This window comes from Oncorhynchus mykiss, chromosome 13 (genome assembly GCF_057628025.1).
Source record: "Oncorhynchus mykiss isolate SJ-2025 chromosome 13, ASM5762802v1, whole genome shotgun sequence".
In the NCBI taxonomy this organism is placed as follows: domain Eukaryota; kingdom Metazoa; phylum Chordata; class Actinopteri; order Salmoniformes; family Salmonidae; genus Oncorhynchus; species Oncorhynchus mykiss.
This window is the reverse complement of record NC_143034.1, coordinates 18,969,001-18,975,000: the sequence shown is the minus strand read 5'-3', so window position 1 is coordinate 18,975,000 and position 6,000 is coordinate 18,969,001. Positions and strand designations below refer to the sequence as shown.

Genomic DNA, 6,000 nt, shown 5'->3' with positions numbered 1-6,000 from the left:
ACCCCGTAAAACACTGTTTTATCCCCCCAGAGGCTGCTCTATTATATTACACACCGTGGTGAATTACACCACGTAAAACACTGTTTTATCCCCCCAGAGGCTGCTCTATTATATTACACCCCGTAAAACACTGTTTTATCCCCCCAGAGGCTGCTCTATTATATTACACACCGTGGTGAATTACACCCCGTAAAACACTGTTTTATCCCCCCAGAGGCTGCTCTATTATATTACACACCGTGGTGAATTACACCCCGTAAAACACTGTTTTATCCCCCCAGAGGCTGCTCTATTATATTACACACCTTGGTGAATTACACCCCGTAAAACACAGTTTTATCCCCCCAGAGGCTGCTCTATTATATTACACACCGTGGTGAATTACACCCCGTAAAACACTGTTTTATCCCCCCAGAGGCTGCTCTATTATATTACACACCGTGGTGAATTACACCCCGTAAAACACTGTTTTATCCCCCCAGAGGCTGCTCTATTATATTACACACCGTGGTGAATTACACCCCGTAAAACACTGTTTTATCCCCCCAGAGGCTGCTCTATTATATTACACACCGTGGTGAATTACACCCCGTAAAACACTGTTTTATCCCCCCAGAGGCTGCTCTATTATATTACACCCCATAAAACACTGTTTTATCCCCCCAGAGGCTGCTCTATTATATTACACACCGTGGTGAATTACACCACGTAAAACACTGTTTTATCCCCCCAGAGGCTGCTCTATTAAATTACACACCGTGGTGAATTACACCCGTAAAACACTGTTTTATCCCCCCAGAGGCTGCTCTATTATATTACACACCGTGGTGAATTACACCCTGTAAAACACTGTTTTATCCCCCCAGAGGCTGCTCTATTAAATTACACACCGTGGTGAATTACACCCTGTAAAACACTGTTTTTTCCCCCCAGAGGCTGCTCTATTATATTACACACCGTGGTGAATTACACCCCGTAAAAAACTGTTTTATCCCCCCAGAGGCTTCTCTATTATATTACACACCGTGGTGAATTACACCCCGTAAAACACTGTTTTATCCCCCCAGAGGCTGCTCTATTATATTACACACCGTGGTGAATTACACCCTGTAAAACACTGTTGTATCCCCCCAGAGGCTGCTCTATTAAATTACACACCGTGGTGAATTACACCCCGTAAAACACTGTTTTATCCCCCCAGAGGCTGCTCTATTATATTACATCCCGTAAAACACTGTTTTATCCCCCCAGAGGCTGCTCTATTATATTACACACCGTGGTGAATTACACCCCGTAAAACACTGTTTTATCCCCCCAGAGGCTGCTCTATTATATTACACACCGTGGTGAATTACACCCCGTAAAACACTGTTTTATCCCCCCAGAGGCTGCTCTATTATATTACACACCGTGGTGAATTACACCACGTAAAACACTGTTTTATCCCCCCAGAGGCTGCTCTATTATATTACACCCCGTAAAACACTGTTTTATCCCCCCAGAGGCTGCTCTATTATATTACACACCGTGGTGAATTACACCCCGTAAAACACTGTTTTATCCCCCCAGAGGCTGCTCTATTATATTACACACCGTGGTGAATTACACCCCGTAAAACACTGTTTTATCCCCCCAGAGGCTGCTCTATTATATTACACACCTTGGTGAATTACACCCCGTAAAACACAGTTTTATCCCCCCAGAGGCTGCTCTATTATATTACACACCGTGGTGAATTACACCCCGTAAAACACTGTTTTATCCCCCCAGAGGCTGCTCTATTATATTACACACCGTGGTGAATTACACCCCGTAAAACACTGTTTTATCCCCCCAGAGGCTGCTCTATTATATTACACACCGTGGTGAATTACACCCCGTAAAACACTGTTTTATCCCCCCAGAGGCTGCTCTATTATATTACACACCGTGGTGAATTACACCCCGTAAAACACTGTTTTATCCCCCCAGAGGCTGCTCTATTATATTACACCCCATAAAACACTGTTTTATCCCCCCAGAGGCTGCTCTATTATATTACACACCGTGGTGAATTACACCACGTAAAACACTGTTTTATCCCCCCAGAGGCTGCTCTATTAAATTACACACCGTGGTGAATTACACCCGTAAAACACTGTTTTATCCCCCCAGAGGCTGCTCTATTATATTACACACCGTGGTGAATTACACCCTGTAAAACACTGTTTTATCCCCCCAGAGGCTGCTCTATTAAATTACACACCGTGGTGAATTACACCCTGTAAAACACTGTTTTTTCCCCCCAGAGGCTGCTCTATTATATTACACACCGTGGTGAATTACACCCCGTAAAAAACTGTTTTATCCCCCCAGAGGCTTCTCTATTATATTACACACCGTGGTGAATTACACCCCGTAAAACACTGTTTTATCCCCCCAGAGGCTGCTCTATTATATTACACACCGTGGTGAATTACACCCTGTAAAACACTGTTGTATCCCCCCAGAGGCTGCTCTATTAAATTACACACCGTGGTGAATTACACCCCGTAAAACACTGTTTTATCCCCCCAGAGGCTGCTCTATTATATTACATCCCGTAAAACACTGTTTTATCCCCCCAGAGGCTGCTCTATTATATTACACACCGTGGTGAATTACACCCCGTAAAACACTGTTTTATCCCCCCAGAGGCTGCTCTATTATATTACACACCGTGGTGAATTACACCCCGTAAAACACTGTTTTATCCCCCCAGAGGCTGCTCTATTATATTACACACCGTGGTGAATTACACCACGTAAAACACTGTTTTATCCCCCCAGAGGCTGCTCTATTATATTACACCCCGTAAAACACTGTTTTATCCCCCCAGAGGCTGCTCTATTATATTACACACCGTGGTGAATTACACCCCGTAAAACACTGTTTTATCCCCCCAGAGGCTGCTCTATTATATTACACACCGTGGTGAATTACACCCCGTAAAACACTGTTTTATCCCCCCAGAGGCTGCTCTATTATATTACACACCTTGGTGAATTACACCCCGTAAAACACAGTTTTATCCCCCCAGAGGCTGCTCTATTATATTACACACCGTGGTGAATTACACCCCGTAAAACACTGTTTTATCCCCCCAGAGGCTGCTCTATTATATTACACACCGTGGTGAATTACACCCCGTAAAACACTGTTTTATCCCCCCAGAGGCTGCTCTATTATATTACACACCGTGGTGAATTACACCCCGTAAAACACTGTTTTATCCCCCCAGAGGCTGCTCTATTATATTACACACCGTGGTGAATTACACCCCGTAAAACACTGTTTTATCCCCCCAGAGGCTGCTCTATTATATTACACCCCATAAAACACTGTTTTATCCCCCCAGAGGCTGCTCTATTATATTACACACCGTGGTGAATTACACCACGTAAAACACTGTTTTATCCCCCCAGAGGCTGCTCTATTAAATTACACACCGTGGTGAATTACACCCGTAAAACACTGTTTTATCCCCCCAGAGGCTGCTCTATTATATTACACACCGTGGTGAATTACACCCTGTAAAACACTGTTTTATCCCCCCAGAGGCTGCTCTATTAAATTACACACCGTGGTGAATTACACCCTGTAAAACACTGTTTTTTCCCCCCAGAGGCTGCTCTATTATATTACACACCGTGGTGAATTACACCCCGTAAAAAACTGTTTTATCCCCCCAGAGGCTTCTCTATTATATTACACACCGTGGTGAATTACACCCCGTAAAACACTGTTTTATCCCCCCAGAGGCTGCTCTATTATATTACACACCGTGGTGAATTACACCCTGTAAAACACTGTTGTATCCCCCCAGAGGCTGCTCTATTAAATTACACACCGTGGTGAATTACACCCCGTAAAACACTGTTTTATCCCCCCAGAGGCTGCTCTATTATATTACACACCGTGGTGAATTACACCCCGTAAAACACTGTTTTATCCCCCCAGAGGCTGCTCTATTATATTACACACCGTGGTGAATTACACCCCGTAAAACACTGTTTTATCCCCCCAGAGGCTGCTCTATTATATTACACACCGTGGTGAATTACACCCCGTAAAACACTGTTTTATCCCCCCAGAGGCTGCTCTATTATATTACACCCCGTAAAACACTGTTTTATCCCCCCAGAGGCTGCTCTATTATATTACACCCCGTAAAACACTGTTTTATCCCCCCAGAGGCTGCTCTATTATATTACACCCCGTAAAACACTGTTTTATCCCCCCAGAGGCTGCTCTATTATATTACACCCCGTAAAACACTGTTTTATCCCCCCAGAGGCTGCTCTATTATATTACACCCCGTAAAACACTGTTTTATCCCCCCAGAGGCTGCTCTATTATATTACACACCGTGGTGAATTACACAATGTAAAACACTGTTTTATCCCCCCAGAGGCTGCTCTATTATATTACACCCTGTAAAACACTGTTTTATCCCCCCAGAGGCTGCTCTATTATATTACACCCCGTAAAACACTGTTTTATCCCCCCAGAGGCTGCTCTATTATATTACACACCGTGGTGAATTACACCCTGTAAAACACTGTTTTATCCCCCCAGAGGCTGCTCTATTATATTACACCCTGTAAAACACTGTTTTATCCCCCCAGAGGCTGCTCTATTATATTACACCCCGTAAAACACTGTTTTATCCCCCCAGAGGCTGCTCTATTATATTACACCCCGTAAAACACTGTTTTATCCCCCCAGAGGCTGCTCTATTATATTACACACCGTGGTGAATTACACCCTGTAAAACACTGTTTTATCCCCCCAGAGGCTGCTCTATTATATTACACCCTGTAAAACACTGTTTTATCCCCCCAGAGGCTGCTCTATTATATTACACACCGTGGTGAATTACACCCTGTAAAACACTGTTTTATCCCCCCAGAGGCTGCTCTAGGCTACGCCCCAAATGCCATCCTATTCCCTAGATAGTGCACTATATTCAGAATAGCGTGCCATTTGGGACGGTCCTGTCACCTCAGGAGGAGTTTTATAGCTTTACTGTAATGGTTTGATAATGCTTAGGAGAGAGTTGAAACAGACACACATCCTCGTCTTGCTATCTCTTCTCTCTCAGATGAAAGAATACCAGACACTGAGGGAACAACATTTTTTCCCTCTCACCCTTCTCCACCCTCTCCCTCTCCTATCTTCCCTCGGTCCCCCTTTCACTCCCTGTACTCCACCCCCATCACTTCCTATGGAAGATTGGATCAGCAGTCAGTCACTGTCCATATCAGTGTGCATGTGTGTGTGTGTGTGTGTGTGTGAGAGAGACTGTGTGTGTGTGTGTGCTTCCATTGGCAGTCATACACTGTGGATGATATTAGAGTGGGAGCCCACTGATAGGGCTCTTCTACACTACATGACCAAAAGTATGTGGACACCTGCTCATTGAACAACTTATTACAAAATCATGGGCATTAATATGGAGTTAGTCTCCTCTTTGCTGCTATAACAGCCTCCACTCTTCTGGGAAGGCTTTCAGCCACAAGAACTTTAGTGAGGTTGGGCACTGATGTTGAACGATTAGGCCTGGCTCCCAGTCGGCGTTCCAATTCATTTCAAAGGTGTTCGATAGGGTTGAGGTCAGGGATCTGTGCAGGCCAGTCAAGTTCTTCCACACCGATCTCAACAAACCATTTCTGTAATTACCTCATTTTGTGCACGGGGACATTGTCATGCTGAAACAGGAAAGGGCCTTCCCCAAACTGTTGCCACAATGTTGGAAGCATAGAATTGTCTAGAATGTCATTGTATGCTGTAGTGTTAAGATTTCCCTTCACTGGAACTATGGGTCCTAGCCCGAACCATGAAAAACAGCCCCAGACCATTATTCCTCCTCCAACAAACTTTACAGTTGGCACTATTGGGGCAGGTAGCGTTCTTCTGGAATCCCCCAAACACAGATTATTTCGTCGGACTGTCAGACTGAAATAGCCGAATCCACAAATT

The 6,000-nt window shown here is 44.4% G+C and overlaps 1 protein-coding gene across 1 annotated transcript in view; it reads left to right on the top strand.

Annotated features, from left to right (window-relative positions):
* The window catches only part of mfng (MFNG O-fucosylpeptide 3-beta-N-acetylglucosaminyltransferase), a 29,487-nt gene that overhangs the window by 7,989 nt on the left and 15,498 nt on the right, over positions 1 to 6,000 (top strand). The gene's annotated exons all lie outside the window — the stretch shown is intronic.